At 37.0% G+C, this 16004-nt stretch overlaps 1 long non-coding RNA gene across 1 annotated transcript; it reads right to left on the bottom strand.

The window, feature by feature from the left end:
* Nucleotides 1-14349: 14349 nt before the first annotated feature.
* Nucleotides 14350-15589, bottom strand: LOC131315609 (uncharacterized). Its single transcript, XR_009196832.1, has 2 exons — nt 15521-15589; nt 14350-14696 (listed from the first exon to the last, which is right to left on the bottom strand). It is a non-coding gene; the product is annotated as an uncharacterized LOC131315609 (long non-coding RNA).
* Between the last annotated feature and the right edge of the window lie 415 nt (nt 15590-16004).

Genomic DNA, 16004 nt, shown 5'->3' with positions numbered 1-16004 from the left:
TCAGTTGTTCCCTTCTATTATAAACAGATTTTACCGAGAAGCAACTATTAGGCGCCCATTTCCACCTTAATGTATCATTTTTGGACAAATCCAAAGTCACACGCTGTAACCTCATAAGCAAATCTTCAAATTGACGAACTTCCCAATCCCTTAAACCCCTCTGGAAAATCAAATTCCACCTACCCTCACTACTTGTATCAGTTAGATCTCCAACCACCATCTCTTTTTGAGTAGAGATAAGGTAGAGGCGAGGGAGCTCATCTTTAAGAGTCGTGTCCCCTAACCAAACTTGAGGATGGCAAGTGAGGTAACCAGCAGCTTTGCTTCAGGTTGTATTTGCATTTAATCACTTTCACCCAAAGAGAGTCACTGTCCTTCTGAAATCTCCACCACCATTTAGCTGGCTAGATTTTGAATCATCAAATTCTTTACCCCCAACCCACCATATTCTTTCTTTTTCGAGATCACCTCCCATTTAACAAAGTGAAGCTTCCTCTTTTCCGCCGTATCGCCCCAGAAAAATTGTCTTTGAATCTTTGCTAACATCTTCGCAACTGACACCGACATTTTGAACAAGGACATGAAGTAGATAGGCAGACTACTAAGGGATGAATTCATTAGAGTAAGTTTGCCCCCAGTCGTGTTGAATCTCCTACACAGATACTTAAGTCTTCATCCTAGTGTGTTTAAAAACTTACTTTTTCATCCTTAAATTCAAATAAACCCCAGATTACATTTTCTCTCTCATAATCCTTCAAATCATTCTGTCTCCATTTTCTAGTTTATCTTACTATCTTTCTCCTATCTTTCAAAACTTTTTTGCTCCTAATCTTCTCTCTCAATTTTTCTCTCCCCTAAAATCTAAATAAAAAACTTGAAATAAAACTACTATTCTCACTCCAATTTTTCCTTCCCTAAAATCTAAATATTTCATGATCTAATTTTTATAACATATTTTTGCAATTCATGATTTTTTTCATAAACCTACCAGTTTCATGATTTATTAAAATATATCATCTATTTCTTGAGCAATTCCAACAATTATCCATGACCTATTTCAACAAATTAGTAGTTCAAATATGAAGAGTTTCGCAAACATGACAAATTTTGTAAAATATGATACAAGTGAGTTCAAACGTGACAAATTTTGTAAAATATGATACATACAATAACACCTATTGCAACCCAATATTTCGACTGAAAACTTACTACAGTTCTTCCAAAATATGAAAACCTATCTGCAACGTACCATCAACTACAAAACAAATTTTGACACAAGCGATCCATGAATTTCATGACATCCGTGTTTAGGCGAACTCGATAACGGCAGTCGAGGACAGAACCCCGGGAACAGAGGTGGATGAAACCTGTATAGATATAACAGACGACTACACTACACAATTGTCTCAAATATTCCACAATTTTCATGATATATTCTTCGACGTCTACAAAAGGATCCATCAAACAATGAAATGCAAAAGGCTGCAAAAATTACTTACGTGCGCTGTAACACGGAAGTAGTGAATTTGGTATCTAGGAAAAGGGAAAAGCGAGTTGAAATTGTTGTTTGAAAGAATCGGTTTAAGCGTAGTGAGTCATTACTCATTACCAAAACTGATTTCCAACCAAGTGGCTACATTATGTTATAAATGATAGACTTCGTATCCAAGAATATGTCCTTAGGGGGTTGATCGGCGATCGGGGGCAGATGCATTGGGTAGTGGTGGTGGTCATCGATCAAGAGAAATAGAGACCCGAATTGATGATGGGTTTGACAGTGCGGGAGGTGAGTATGGGGTTGACGGTGATGGTGAGGTTGATCGAAGATGGTGGAGGTGATCGGCAATGGTTGGTGTATGGGTTTCTCGTTCCAGAGATAGGAGGAGAGAGAGAAACAATTTTTATTGGGATTTGCATATTGGGGTAACATGACAATTTGAGGATGGAAACATAAATATTCAAACCTACTACGATGATGGACATCTAAATAAGTCTTGTTAATAGGATGCCTATTTAATTTGTTTCTTTAACTTTTAAATATGTTTTATTACTCTTTTTCTTTTAACAGACACACTTTACTAAAAAATCAATAAATTCATCAATCATCATAATTATGTTAATTTGATGATGCTATTTTTAACAATAAGAGAATAATTTATCTTAAACCTTTTTTTTATTAAAGTTTGTTCGGTGAAAATAAATTATTTTATATTACTTTAACAGTAAGAGAATAATTTATTTTAAACCTTTTTTTATTAAAGTTTCAAAAGTGAAAATAAATTATTTTGGTTTACTTATAGTGAAAATTATTTTTTTTGTAAATTTGAAATCAAATTGACAACAAAATTCAAATAAATGAAAGGAAAAAAAACTTATCAAAACATTAATACTCCCTCCGTCCCGATTTGTTTGTCCCCTTTTTGAATTTTTAAGAGCGTTTGACCTTTCAAAGAATTGTCTATAATTTTTAATTCATAATGTTTTTAATATGCAATATAGATCTTGTTTGATAGATCTCAATTAATTTTATTATACAACCGCATATGCATAATTAATTTAGAATACAAGTGATGCAAGAATCATCTATTATTTACCTAGATCTAACAGAAAAATAAGAAATAAGAATATCCCTGCCAAAAACCAAAAGGGCCTCCAGAGACTTGAACCTAGAACCCCTTGGTTTGAAAGGACCGAAACTAAACCTGGCTACTGTTCGGGACACCGAGCCCTCTTGACCGTCATTTTGCATGTGACTTCACCGAAAAAGGCTCCTGCTTGGGCATCCACCCGCTCAGTTATGTATGTCATCATGACGTAGGCCGAAGCGTTTATCGGACATGTGTCATCATTAGGGCCAGGCAAGCCATGTGCTCCGTAACTACCTTATCTGGTGTGTCATATGTGACGTCACCAGAGGTGTTACCCGAGCGTGCCCTTCATGCGCTTACTTGCCGAGCAAGTAAGGCAAGACCTATACAAGTGAAGGAGGAAACCCTAGATGCGGTATGTCATTTCTCCCTAGCCTCAAACCTACCTTCCTTGGCCGGAATCTGACTTACTGGTTGATCACTTGTCTAATTGGTAGACCAATTTGAGTTACAACTAATTGGGCCGGAGTCTTTGTGAGTTTGGACCCATGTTGACCAAATAGGAATTGATTTGGATAGGGCAAATAGTAATAAATAAAAAATAAATAAAAGTGATAATGTTAAAACTGTTTTTGTTGGCACTACTACAATATTGTTAAAAGATGACACTTCAAAAAGTGAAAAAATGTCAGTTTTTGAAAAAACTGTAATTAAAAAGATTGCAATAGATAAATAATGTCAGTCATCTAAAAAACTGTAATATAATATATTTATGATGTCACTTTTTAAAATAGTGACATAATTATTTTTTCCTTTTAATGTTAGTTTTTCCTAAACTGCGATATAATATATTTATGATGTCACTTTGTAAAATAGTGACATAACTATTCTTTCTTTTTAATGTCAATTTCTCATAAACTGTGATCTAATATATTTATGATGTCACTTTGTAAAACAGTGACATAATTATTATTTCTTTTTAATGTTAGTTTCCCCTAAATTGTGATCTAATATATTTATGATATCACTTTGTAAAATAGTGACATAACTATTCTTTCTTTTTAATATCGGTTTCTCCTTATAAGTGACATTAAAGAACAAAAATTTATTTTTGGAGAAAACGGTGCCATCTATGAGCGTCGTTGCTTTGAAGTCTCAAACCGGGAGCGGGTCATTACATATGGTATCAGAGCTTGTACCAACCGGAAATGTGAGACAGAATCTCGAAACGAGGACGTGTGTTCTTAAGTGGGGGAGATTGTGACGCCCTGCCCCTAGGGACTTCCAAGTAGTGGTCAACCGACCTGCGGGCAGTAGGGACCTGTGTGAGGGGCTGTCGGATCGGTGACCAAAAGGGGCAATCGAGAGTAGTCTCACATTGCTTGGTGAAGTGTAAGTTCTATGCTATAAATAATATATTGTCATCATATCTTGTACAAGGACTTTTAAAGCTATGAGGGTGCCAAAGCAAATTGAAACTTTATAGTTAAGCGTACTCGCACTGGAGTAATCCTGGGATGGGTGACCTCACTGAGAGGTTTGATGGGATTTGGTGTTCAAAGCGGACAATATTATACAGGGTCGGAGCGAGTCATTACAAAAGATGACGATTTTAATGCACTTTAATGACGTTTCACAACTGTCATCTTTTACTTTCAATTACATTTATAAAGCGCCATCTTTATAGATATTAATTACTGTTTCAAACCGTCATTTTAAGATTCAGACTTTTAATGACAGCTCCATAGATGACAATTTTAAAACTGTCATCTTTTACGTTTAATGACACTTTTAAACTGTCATCCTTTACGATTATTGTAGTAGTGTGGTATCAAAACTCTGATGCATAAAAGACTTGTACACTGAATATGGTACAAGCCTTTTATGCATTGGAATTTTGATACCAACAAAAATAGTTTTGGCATTATCATTTCCCAAAAAAAAGAAAAAAACCTGCAACATTAAAACACTGGGCACAATGGTCGTGCTGGCAGGAGGCCATCCACCTAATCTCCTATATATAAACTCTAGAATGCTCAATTTTCGGTATTGAAAAATTCTCTAACGTATGGGACATCGTAATGATATTAACATATGAAGTTCTTAGAAAAATTCTAGCAAATCCCTCGTCTTTCAAAACTGAAAAACTCAATGGAAATTAACTCTCAATATCCACTACAGATACGAGGTTACCTAAACAAAAATGCAAACTTGTCGTAATCAATTAAACATTGTCATGTTGTGCTGTTTAACAGCTAGATAGGGTGTTTTCTTTGTATGGATTCTTAATTAAGGCCATCCCCTTTGAAACCCACCAATATTCCCTTGCTCTTCTTTTTCTTGCATGCTTCCCTTGCTCGCTTTATTCTCTCTCTCCCTCTCTTCCCTGCTATAATGCTTTTACCCCATCAAAATAAAAAAAAGGCTGCCAATGAAGCAATGGCGATTCGCACGCCGATTAAAAACAAGACCGACCAAGAACCATGGAGATTCCTCCTTTCGTCAATAAAAGGCACTTGGTGCTCTTTTTACTTTCCGTTTTCTCCCCCCACCATCTCATTTTCAGATGCCTCTTTCCCAAAGAAAATCATAGCCATGGAGTTTCCTCCTATTATTGTCAATAAAGTCACTTTTTTCTTTCCTTTTTCTCCCCTTTTCATTTTCAGATGCCTCTTATCCATAGCCGTTTTAGACATGGAGGGCCTGTTCCTTAGGATTTTGGATTTGAATTTTGGATAATGAGTGAAGAGAAATAAAGAGAGGAAAAAAAGTTATTGGGGAACGTGCATAGAGATAAAATCCAAAATCCAAATCCTAAAACAAACAAGGTCGGAGACTCCCACGCCCCAAAAAATTAAGCATGTCCGAGGTAGATAGCAAGGTTTTATACCCAGTTTAGTTTTTGAGACACGAGGAACTTAAATAGACGTCATGCCCTACAAAGATACTTAAGTCTTCATCCTAGTGAGTTTAAAAACTTGTTTATTCATCCTCACTGTTGGTTCTCAATTGAATGTCAAATTTTTACCTCATGATGAACGGGTGTTAAAAAAGATGATAGAGGCTGAATATAAGGAGGATGCTCTTGTGCGTGAGAGGGCAGAGGTAATTTAGCTGTCTCTCGGGTTTTCTGTGGTGCTTTTCTGGGCTCATTGTTTTGGAATGCTGATATTGTCTTGGAATATAAGAGGTCTAGGGAGTTTGGTAAAAAAGAGGTTTTTATCGAAAATTATTAAGAAGAGGAAACCAGATATTTTGTTTGTTTAGAAAACTAAATTGGAATCTGTGGATCATTCCGTCCTCCAGAAAATTTGGGGTTCTAGTAACATGGAATTTGTGTGCTCTAATTTTGTGGGTTCCTCTGGGGGTTTGCTTGTTATTTGGAAGGATTCTTTTTTCAAAGCTTCTAGTGTGACTATTCATAGATCTTTCATTTTGATACAAGGGCTTATTAGCGACTTCCCCTGTACCTTAGTGAATATCTATGCGCCAAATGTAGTTGTTTCCCGCATAGAACTTTGGGAGGAACTTTTGGCCCTTAAAGCTAACGCTCAAGATTCGTGGTGTATTGGGGGTTATTTTAACCAAATTAAGGCTATATCTGAAAGGGTGGGATGTTTAGGAGTGGACAGAGGAATGAGAGATTTCAGGGATTTCTGTAACAATATGGAAGTTTTGGATTTACCTATGTTGGGCAGGAAGTTTACATGGACAAATTACCAAAATCAAGCCATCCATAGCAGGTTGGATAGGTTTCTGCTATCCCATACTTTCCTTGACAGGTTTAAGGTTCTTCAGTGGGGTCTTCCTAGACCCATCTCGGACCACTACCCAATTATGCTATTGGATGACAATAGGGATTGGGGTCCTAAACCATTCAGGTTTATGGATATGTGGCTTTCCCACCCTAATTGTTTGAAGGTAGCTACAGAAACTTGGGATGAGGTGCAGATTGGTGGATGGGCTGGCTTCATAATTGTTCAGAAACTTAGAGCTGTCAAGGACAGACTGAGAGTTTGGAATAAGGAAGAATTTGGAAACATCAATGTTGCCCTCGAAGATGCCGAAGCCAAACTTCATCATTTTGATTCATTAGCCGAAGAAAGACTCCTAAACGAGGAGGAAAAAGCCCTTCGATGTTCAACAAAAGCCGAATTTTGGAGATTATCTAAGTTGTCGGAATCGCTTTGGAAACAAAAATCAAGAGTGAAGTGGCTGAAGTTGGGAGATAGGAATACCAGATTCTTTCAGATCACAGCTAATAACAGATTTAGGAGAAATTTGGTGGGGTTTGTGAGTGTAAATGGGACATTGGTGGAGGATCCAGGATTGATCAAAGATGCTGCAGTGGAGTATTTTTGCAACAACTTTATAGAAGAAAGCAAGTTCAGGCCAGTTCTAGAGGGCGAGTTGATAGGCGCGTAAATGTTCACATTACCGCCCCTAATTTATCTTTGTTAAGTCTCATTTATATTATTAATTGAAGTTTTATGCTTTTATTCTTGTATTGTAGGTATCTAGAAGATTTGATAAAAAAAGCACAAAGTTAAGAATATTAAATAGTGTTAGAAACGGACCATTGGAATGTTATATGGAGTCAAGAGTTAGTCCACGGGCATCACTGGAGAAAATGAATTGCAATTGCATTGATTGGGCCCAATGTTTATTAGTTGATGACTTATTGGTGGGCCAAACTTAATATGGAGTACGGCTGAAAAAGGGCAAATAAGAAAAAGGCTGGGCCACTATTATAAAAGGAGAAAAAGGGATTTCAGGAAAGGAGGTCGGACGGAAGAAATAGGGATTCCCATGAACGGGGCTGCCGAGAGTCAAGAAGAACGGGGTCTGCAGATTCTTTTGCTTTGAATATTGTACAATTTTTCTTTCTGAGTTTTATTCCTTTCAAATTATTTAAAGTTTTGTTCAGATCTTTGCATTCCAGTGATTCGTATTGATTTATGTTCTTTATTAAAGTTATTCGTCGATATTCAATTAGTTGTTATCTTTTGTTTATTTATTTTATTTTTTATCTCGCGTAAAAAGCATGATTAATTCTAGGGTTTTATTCCTTTTATTTTTAATAATGAGTGAGTAGTTTTTTTGAGGTTTGGTCGCTGGGTAAAGGCGCGCCGCGACTCAATTAGGATTCGTCTCGCAATTTTTAATTTAATTAAATAAATTTAGTCGGTGAAAACTACGTCCGTTGGACGATCCGAGGCATTGCCAGGGCTCATGTGAGCGGGAACAGGAAACCAAAACCTATTCGCCGCTGTGTACGGGACCGGCAACCTTAGGATTCGCATCATTCGGACTTTCCAATTCTTCCTAAATTTAACCATTTTTTTAAAACCTTGAAAAACGAGCGGATTCTGACTGGATAGCGAGCGCTGAATTCCCTACGACCGTACTTCTCTTTTTTATCATTTGAGCAAGTTATCTGTTAGTATTAGTTAATTAATCAACTAAAAGATAAAGGGTGGCTACCTAAGAGCTAATTTTAATACTACAATCCGAGTTTTCACAGCACATACATCACCGTCCTTAGTGGATTCGACTCCGGTCTTACCGGATATTATGCTGCATCGGTTTCCGCCCTACGCTTGGGGCAACCCATTAAATTAGGACTAGAAATCGGTCAAGCACGAGTTCTCCAGGAAAATCGATCCATGGGCAGCAACGCAATTGGAGAACGTGTTTGAGGATCGGAAAAGGAAATATTGGCAGCTTTGAAAGGTTGCTGCAGTTTCAAAGCTCCGGGGCCCGATGGTTTCAACTTCTCCTTCGTCGAGAGATCGAGGTTGGGATTTCTTGAAGGACTCGGTCTTTCGATTTTTTTCGGAGTTCCATGCTAACGGCAAGCTTACCAAAGGTATCAATTCCACTTTTGTTGCTTTAATTCCTAAGGTAGCTTGCCCTTTATCATTTAAAGAGTTTAGGCCTATATGCTTGATTGGATGGGTTTACAAGCTACTCTCTAAAGTTTTGGCAAATAGACTCAAGATGCATATGCAGTCAATTATTGGGGAGGCTTAAGCGGCTTTCATTGGTCGGAAACAGATTTTAGACGGTGTCCTCATAGCCAATGAGGTTATCCATACCTGGAAAAATAGTGCTCAAGGGGGCTTTCTCCTAAAGCTCAATTTTGAAAGGGCTTATGATTGTGTTAACTGGAGTTTTTTGGTTGATATGCTATCAAAGTTAGGTTTTGGGGACAGATGGCATAGGTGGATATATTAGAGTGCTGCTCTTCAGTCTCAATGTCGATATTGATCAATGGGTCGGCTACCAAGGAATTTCATCCGTAAAAGGGTTTAAGGCAAGGGGATCCATTATCACCTTTCTTGTTCAACATAGTGGCAGAAGGTCTTAATATTATGTTAGAACGAGCAAAGGAAAGGAATATTATTAGAGGAACTACCGTGGGAAGGGAAGGAGTGTGTATATCCCATTTACAATTTGCAGACGACACCATCCTATTCTGCAATAGTGACCTAGAGGAGATGGCTAATGTTAAAGAATCCTAAGATGTTTCCAATTAATGTCAGGTCTGAAAATCAACTTCTCTAAGAGTTCTCTTTGTGGTGTGAATGTTCCGATAGAGGAGGCGATCCCGTTAGCTCAAATTATGGGATGCAAAGTGGAACAACTACCTATCAAATACCTTGGGTTACCTTTGGGTGCAAATCCAGGAAGGATCAAGACCTGGGAGCCTGTTATCGACAGGTTTGATAAGTTAATGACTGTTTGGAGATCTCAGTTCATATCGAAAGGGGGTAAGCTTACTCTAATCAACTCCAACACTGGGAATGTCCCTGTGTACTTCATGTCTTTATTAAAAATGCCGGTTCCAGTAGCGGAAAGTTGGAGAAAATGCAGCGCCAATTTTTTTGGGGAGACTCTATTGATAAAAGGAAAATGCACTTGTTTAGTTGGGATGAGATTCGGAGGAAGAAAGATGGTGGAGGTCTAGGGGTGAAAAGACTACTACAACAGAATCAAGCTCTCTTGGCCAAGTGGTGGTGGAGATTTGGTAAGAATAAAGAGGCACTCTGGGTAAAAGTCATTGTTGGTAAATATGGGCTGGATACGAATTGTTGGCTTCCCTATGCACGCGGTTTAGGATCAACATCGAAAATATGGGCAGATATTTGTTCCTTGGAGAATCCATCCTCTTCTTTGGGCTACTCTATCCGAGACAGCTTTAGAGTTCAAGTCAACTCAGGTAACGCCACTATCTTTTAGGAACACACTTGGTTGGGAGAAACTTGCTTGAAAGATGAGTACCCTAGATTATTCTCTTTATCCACTCAAAGGGAGGCGAAGGTCAGTACCTTGTGGGGAAACTCGAATGGCGGCTGTTGGGAGTTGCTATTCAGGAGAAGGCCGTTTGGGAGGGAGAAGCAAGAGATGGAGAACTTGCATCAAAGACTTCGGGGTGTGATCTTAAACCCAACCAAGCCTGACCTCTTACAGTGGAGATGGGCGGTGGACAAAATTTTTTCTGTGAAATCAGCGTACGATCATTGGGAAGTGTTTTCTCACTCAAACAATGCTCTCTTGGGCTCTCTGTGGAAGAACCTTAGTCCCCCAAAAGTGGAAATCTTTGTGTGGATGGCTATAAAGGAGAAAGTGGCCACTCGTTATCTACTTCTTAGCAGAAATTTGATAGTCGACGTACATCAAGTCCTGTGCCCTCTTTGTTCCGAGCACATTGAATCGAACCAGCACTTGTTCATACACTGCAGATTTTCATGGGCTGTGTGGTCGGTAATTTTGGAATGGTGGAATGTTAAATGGGTGTGTCCATACTCGGTTCTAGACCTAGCTAACTGGTGGTTTGGTCATGGATTCCACAATCTGGAGAGACACGTATGGGAAGCGTGCCTTTTCGCTACTTTATGGTCTTTATGGCTGGTTCGGAATGATTACGTGTTCAACAACGCATCTACCCAGGCTTGCAGGAGGTGGGGGACTTGATCAAAACAAGGGTTGCGATGTGGATGAAGGCAAAATTCGACATCAAAGTATATTCAGTGGACGATTTTAAGTTGTTTCTAGATGGTGTTTGGAGAGTAAAGTTGTAATTCAATCCTTTGGGGCGTCTTTCAACCTTTTGTTGGATGCCATGTTTTATTTTTGTTTGTGCTGCTGCCCTTGGCTCTTTGAGCTAAGTTGTATCCTCCTCGATGTTCCCTTTCGAGATTTATAAAATCGTTCGTTTTGCCGAGCAAAAAAAAAAATTTCAAATAAACTCCAGATTACCTTTTCTCTCTCATAATCCTACAAATCATTCTCTCTCCATTTTCTAGTTTATCGTACTATCTTTCTCCTATCTTTCAAATCTTTTTTTCTCCTAATCTTCTTTGTCCAATTTTCTCTTTCCTAAAATCTAAATATTTCATGATCTAATTTTTATGTCATATTTATGCAATTCATGATTTTTCCCCTAAACCTACCAGTTTCATGATTTATTAAAATATATCATCTATTTCATGACCTATTCCAACAATTATCCATGACCTATTTCAATAAAAAATTTCATGAAAAATTAAGATTCAATAAATTTTATTCATCAAGGAAAAAAAATAGATCTGATAGATTACTAACATGAAACAAGTGAGTTCAAATATGGCATGTGCCATGAACTTGAGAAATTTCGTAAAACATGAAAAATTTCAAACATGATACATGTGAGTTCAAACACGATACAAGTGAGTTCAAACGTGACAAATTTCATAAAACATTATACTTACAATGACACCTATTGCAACCCAACATTTCGACCGAAAACTTAATACAGTTCTTTCAAAATATGAAAACCTATCTTCAACATAACATCAACTACTACACAAATTTTGGCACAAGTAATCCATGAATTTCATGACATTTAAGAAAATAATCCCATGTTTGGGCAGAGCTCGGTAACGGCGTCAAACCTAGATTCCTCCTTTCCTCTGGAGGAAGACGAAGAAGATGAAGAAGACGATGATGAGCTAGATGAATTCGTGGCAAATACTGACATGGGGAACGAGGTGTATGGTGAGGATAAAGGTGGAAATGATGACGACAAGTCAAGGGGAGACAGTAATTTAAATTGGCATGGCAAACCCACGAAGCATGACAAGGAACATGTGGGAGGTACAGTCTACGAAAATGGCGGAGTCGAACGGTCAAAATCGGATGGTTTCACCAAGTAAAATAAGGGAGGAGTCAATGGGTCCTACGGAATATTCTTGGGCCAGTGAATCAATGGAAAGCAAGAATGGGCTTGTTAATGACAAGGAGTATAATGTTTCAGCACGTACATATATAAGGCTCCATGGATATTCAAACCACGGATCTCTCTGAATCTAATCATCCATCGGAGGAAAGTAGAATGGTGAACAGAAAAGAAAACCGAATTGATGAGACTCGATCGAGATCAAGGGTCTGGCACTCGGAGGGAATCAATCTAATGGTGGACCTCAACAGTTGTCAAGGAAGAAAAAAGGAGAATGAGTGAGCCGTTGGAAATAGGTGAGCTGGAGATCCAATCCAAAATTACATTGGCAAGGGAGGTTGATTTGGTCTTGGGGTTTCCAGTGGGATAGTAGAAGCAGCTGATGGGTTACCTAGGCGAAACTCAATAGTTGGGAGCAAAGTTTCCGACAATAGATCGTCTTCAAATGTCATTCTTAAATTGAAAAGGAGAGTGAGAAGATCGGAGAGGAAAATTAAAAACAAAAAACATATTACAGAGAATTGAGGCTAGCTAAGTGCGGTAAATTGAATCATAGAAATAAGGACCCTTATTCATCACTGTTCTTTAAGAAAGTTCGGAAGATGTTGGATGTAAGTTCTACTTTTGGTATTGAAATTAAAGGAGAGAAGAATTATAATTTGAAAAAAATTGTTGAAATGCAAGAGGAAGAATTAAAGGAAATGATCCATACTTGAGATGATTTTGAGGAAGAGCTTATTTCGGATGACGATGTTGATTCCAAGGAGGGTGCCTCCTCTCTCTTTGGTTTTCTGATTTCGAGATTTGGTGGATTTCTTTTAGTTTTGCTCGTTGGTCTTCTGTTTTCAGTTTGGCTGTGTCTTTTGGTCGAGGATGTAAAGGATAGGGAGTTAGTATGTTTGTCTACAAGAAGTTTTTTTTTCCTCACAAGGGGGATGGCATATCCTTTTATGTCTTGGTTACTATTTTTTTTTTTTGTTTGGAAAACAAAATTCAAATAAGGGAAAGGGAAAATGTTACAACTCCGATTTCTAGTAAATAAAAATTTCATTTAAATATTTGAAATTCCTTTATTAATTCTTGGATTTCTTTATAACTTTCTTTTTAAATTTTAATAATTCATCATAATTAAATTTAAGACTTATAAAATTAAATCTACTTCGCATCAGACGATCTAGTCATTTTCTAAAGACAAGTATGCGTGTACGAACACTTGTACATTTTCTTAGTGAATGAAATAAATTCTTAAAAATTTTATTTCTTGACTAGAAATCCTACTTGGCAAGTATAAGTTAGTTTCTAACCAATTAGTTAGAGAAACCTAATTACCATTTCAACCTCGTTACATCGTCATAACCCTAGATGAACCTTTTCAACCATCCTTGAACCACATGAACCATTCCACCCTAGTTGAACCTTTTCAACCTAAGAAAATAATCATTTTGCTTCCATAAGTAGTATTCCTAGACTTGTCATGCATGCAAGCATAAAAATATTAGACTTGAACCTAATTACTTTTCAAGAATAACTATCCTAGATTTTTCTAGGTATACGTGCATACATACTAGCCTACTTTAATCATATATACATACATACAGATATATATATATATATATATATATATATATATATACACACACACACACACACACACACACACACACATAGACTTTCTAGGAAAGTCTTAACTATTTCTTACATTGTGTTGTCACTTTCAATGGGAAGACTTATCATTTTATCATTTCTAAAATCTAGCCTTTAATCATCCTAGATTTTACTTACAATCTAGACCTAGGATTGACTAATATGGAAAGGACTATTTCTTTTAGCCTAGCTATCATTTTCTTTTTACTTGTAAGACTTACTAACTAGGATATAATTTTCTAGGATTTTCTTTTACAGCCTTAAAAATCCTTCATGATCACATAGTCTTGCACATATGATGGAATGATAAGAGAGGGGAAGGCTTTAGCATGCTTAAAGTTAGATTGGACATGACCATAGAGCAAATATGTAGTCTCCGATTCTTGTTTGCGAGGAAATTATTATTCCTCACAACAAAGCATCTTTTGCGAGAAATTAACTTTGTCGCAACTAAATACATTGTTTAGCGAGAAAATAAATTGAACACTAATATTACACAAGTTTGTTGCCAAAGGAATTCCATTCCTTGCAAAAAATATATCATTGACGACAAAGGATTTCCTTGCAAAAAGAATAAATCTTTTGGCGAGAAAACTATTCCTCACAAAAGACGGTTACTTTTGCCAAAATAGATCTTGCTTTTTGCAAGGAAGCTTTTCATCGCAAAAAGTGATTTCTTTTAGCAAGGAAGAAATATCTCACAAAAGACAATTTCTTTTAACAAACCAATTAACCCTTTTTGCAAGGAAACTTGTCCCTTGCCAAAAGAAATTTCTTAATTTCTTTTAGTGAGGAATTTTTTTGGCAAAAAATATCCTTATTGCTACAAACTAAATCATCACCAAAAAAATAACTCATTACTGTAGATGTTTCTTTTTATTTTGCTTCCTGTCATGATTTATTCATCAAACTCAAAGGCAATAGCATAACATTAATTTAGAACCATTTCACATAATCAAAACATGGTATCTTAACCTTAATCTTCGTCAATACGCAAAACAAAAGCCAAAAATGCCCGAACATAACATCAAGTTTCAAAGACAAAAACCTTAATCTAGGGACTATTTATAATATCTACTGTTATATACCGAAAACTAACGACATCCTTCTTCCATCCAGAAGTACCAAAACACAATAGGCAAATAACAGCTACCTTTGTCCTCCAAAACATTTTCCAACTCCTATCTCCTACTCCCATATTGCATCTCCATGCACCAAATGATCTCCATCGATTGTTGAGCAATCTGCATATACGTAACACAATAAAGAGCTTTACAAGTTATAGTACCATACTACTAAACATGAATATCCCAACTAGTTAGCAAGTAGATTGTGACTGGACCAAGCCCACAAGAAATTAAGCAGCAATAGAGTCCTTAATCGGATAATACTAACTATAATGAGTTACTCTAAAACCGTTCTCTTAACAACAGTCCAAGTACTTGAGGAATTTAACAACAGTTCAACACTTGGTCTCAAAGTACCAGCTCCCGAGCATCAATAAGGCTGCATAAAGGCCAGCCCTTAATTTCAATCATGGAGTGAAGGCTCTTTAGTTTAGCTAGCTGATATTACCTAAAGGTCCGCAACTGTGGTACTTGAACATACATGTTAGCCTCTATGTGAATGGATAAAACATGCTCTACAAATACTTCTGTATCCTTCATACATGAATTCCAGAGCCTGTATCACCGGCAATTACTTCAAATTCTAGCTCCGTGAAATGGCATCCTAAGGATTTATTCCTTCGTCCGTGTCACGCAAAAAATATTTCCGTCACCACAGTATTCTCTGAACATGATTAGAATAAAAAATAACCAAACTGATCAACATTTATAACCCCAAAACAAACTTGTGCTTGCCATTGTTTCCAACCCTTCTTCATTTCTACTTCCTCTGGGAATGTTCTTTATCAAGATTGTTCAATGTGGCATCACTACGAAATTGGCATGTTAACATCTCATTGTGATGCATGTATTGTTTTCTTCACGTCCGTTGAAAAAGACTGAGAAGTTGCCAACCACTCAAGTCTTATAAAATGTAACAGAGAGAGAGAGAGAGAGAGTACCGAGGAAGGCCAAATAAAATCAAGATTGTAGTCACCTCATAACGACGGATGAGTTTATAAGGTTCAGTTTGTTAGTAATTTATTTTAATCAACGGGTATCTGTAATCTTAACGTGAGGAGATTAATAAGTATTTATATCATGGAGCTCGTAATATAATTGAGATAAGGACGGGAGTGCAATTATAATTCTGTAATGGGGTAAATTATAATAAGTAAAATAAGAAATAGAATCCTGACAGGATTAGTTTTTTCTTATTTACACTAGGAGCCTAGAATTATTACTCCTTAGGTCCCTATCGTAACCCTATATATACACGTTATGCTCTCTAGATTAGTTTGAAGTTTTTCTATTATTCAGTAAATAGAGGCAGACTTAGAGAGAGCAAACAGATCATGAAAGAGTCCACACTTGGTTCGTGTTCTAGACGTGCAGGAAATACGATAGAAGATCGTAAGGTACGGTCGAGCAGTATTCGTGGTTTAT

The sequence above is a fragment of the Rhododendron vialii genome, chromosome 2a (genome assembly GCF_030253575.1).
Source record: "Rhododendron vialii isolate Sample 1 chromosome 2a, ASM3025357v1".
Classification (NCBI taxonomy): Eukaryota; Viridiplantae; Streptophyta; class Magnoliopsida; order Ericales; family Ericaceae; genus Rhododendron; species Rhododendron vialii.
Note: the sequence above shows the minus strand (reverse complement) of the source record. Positions and strands in the feature narration are given on the sequence as shown.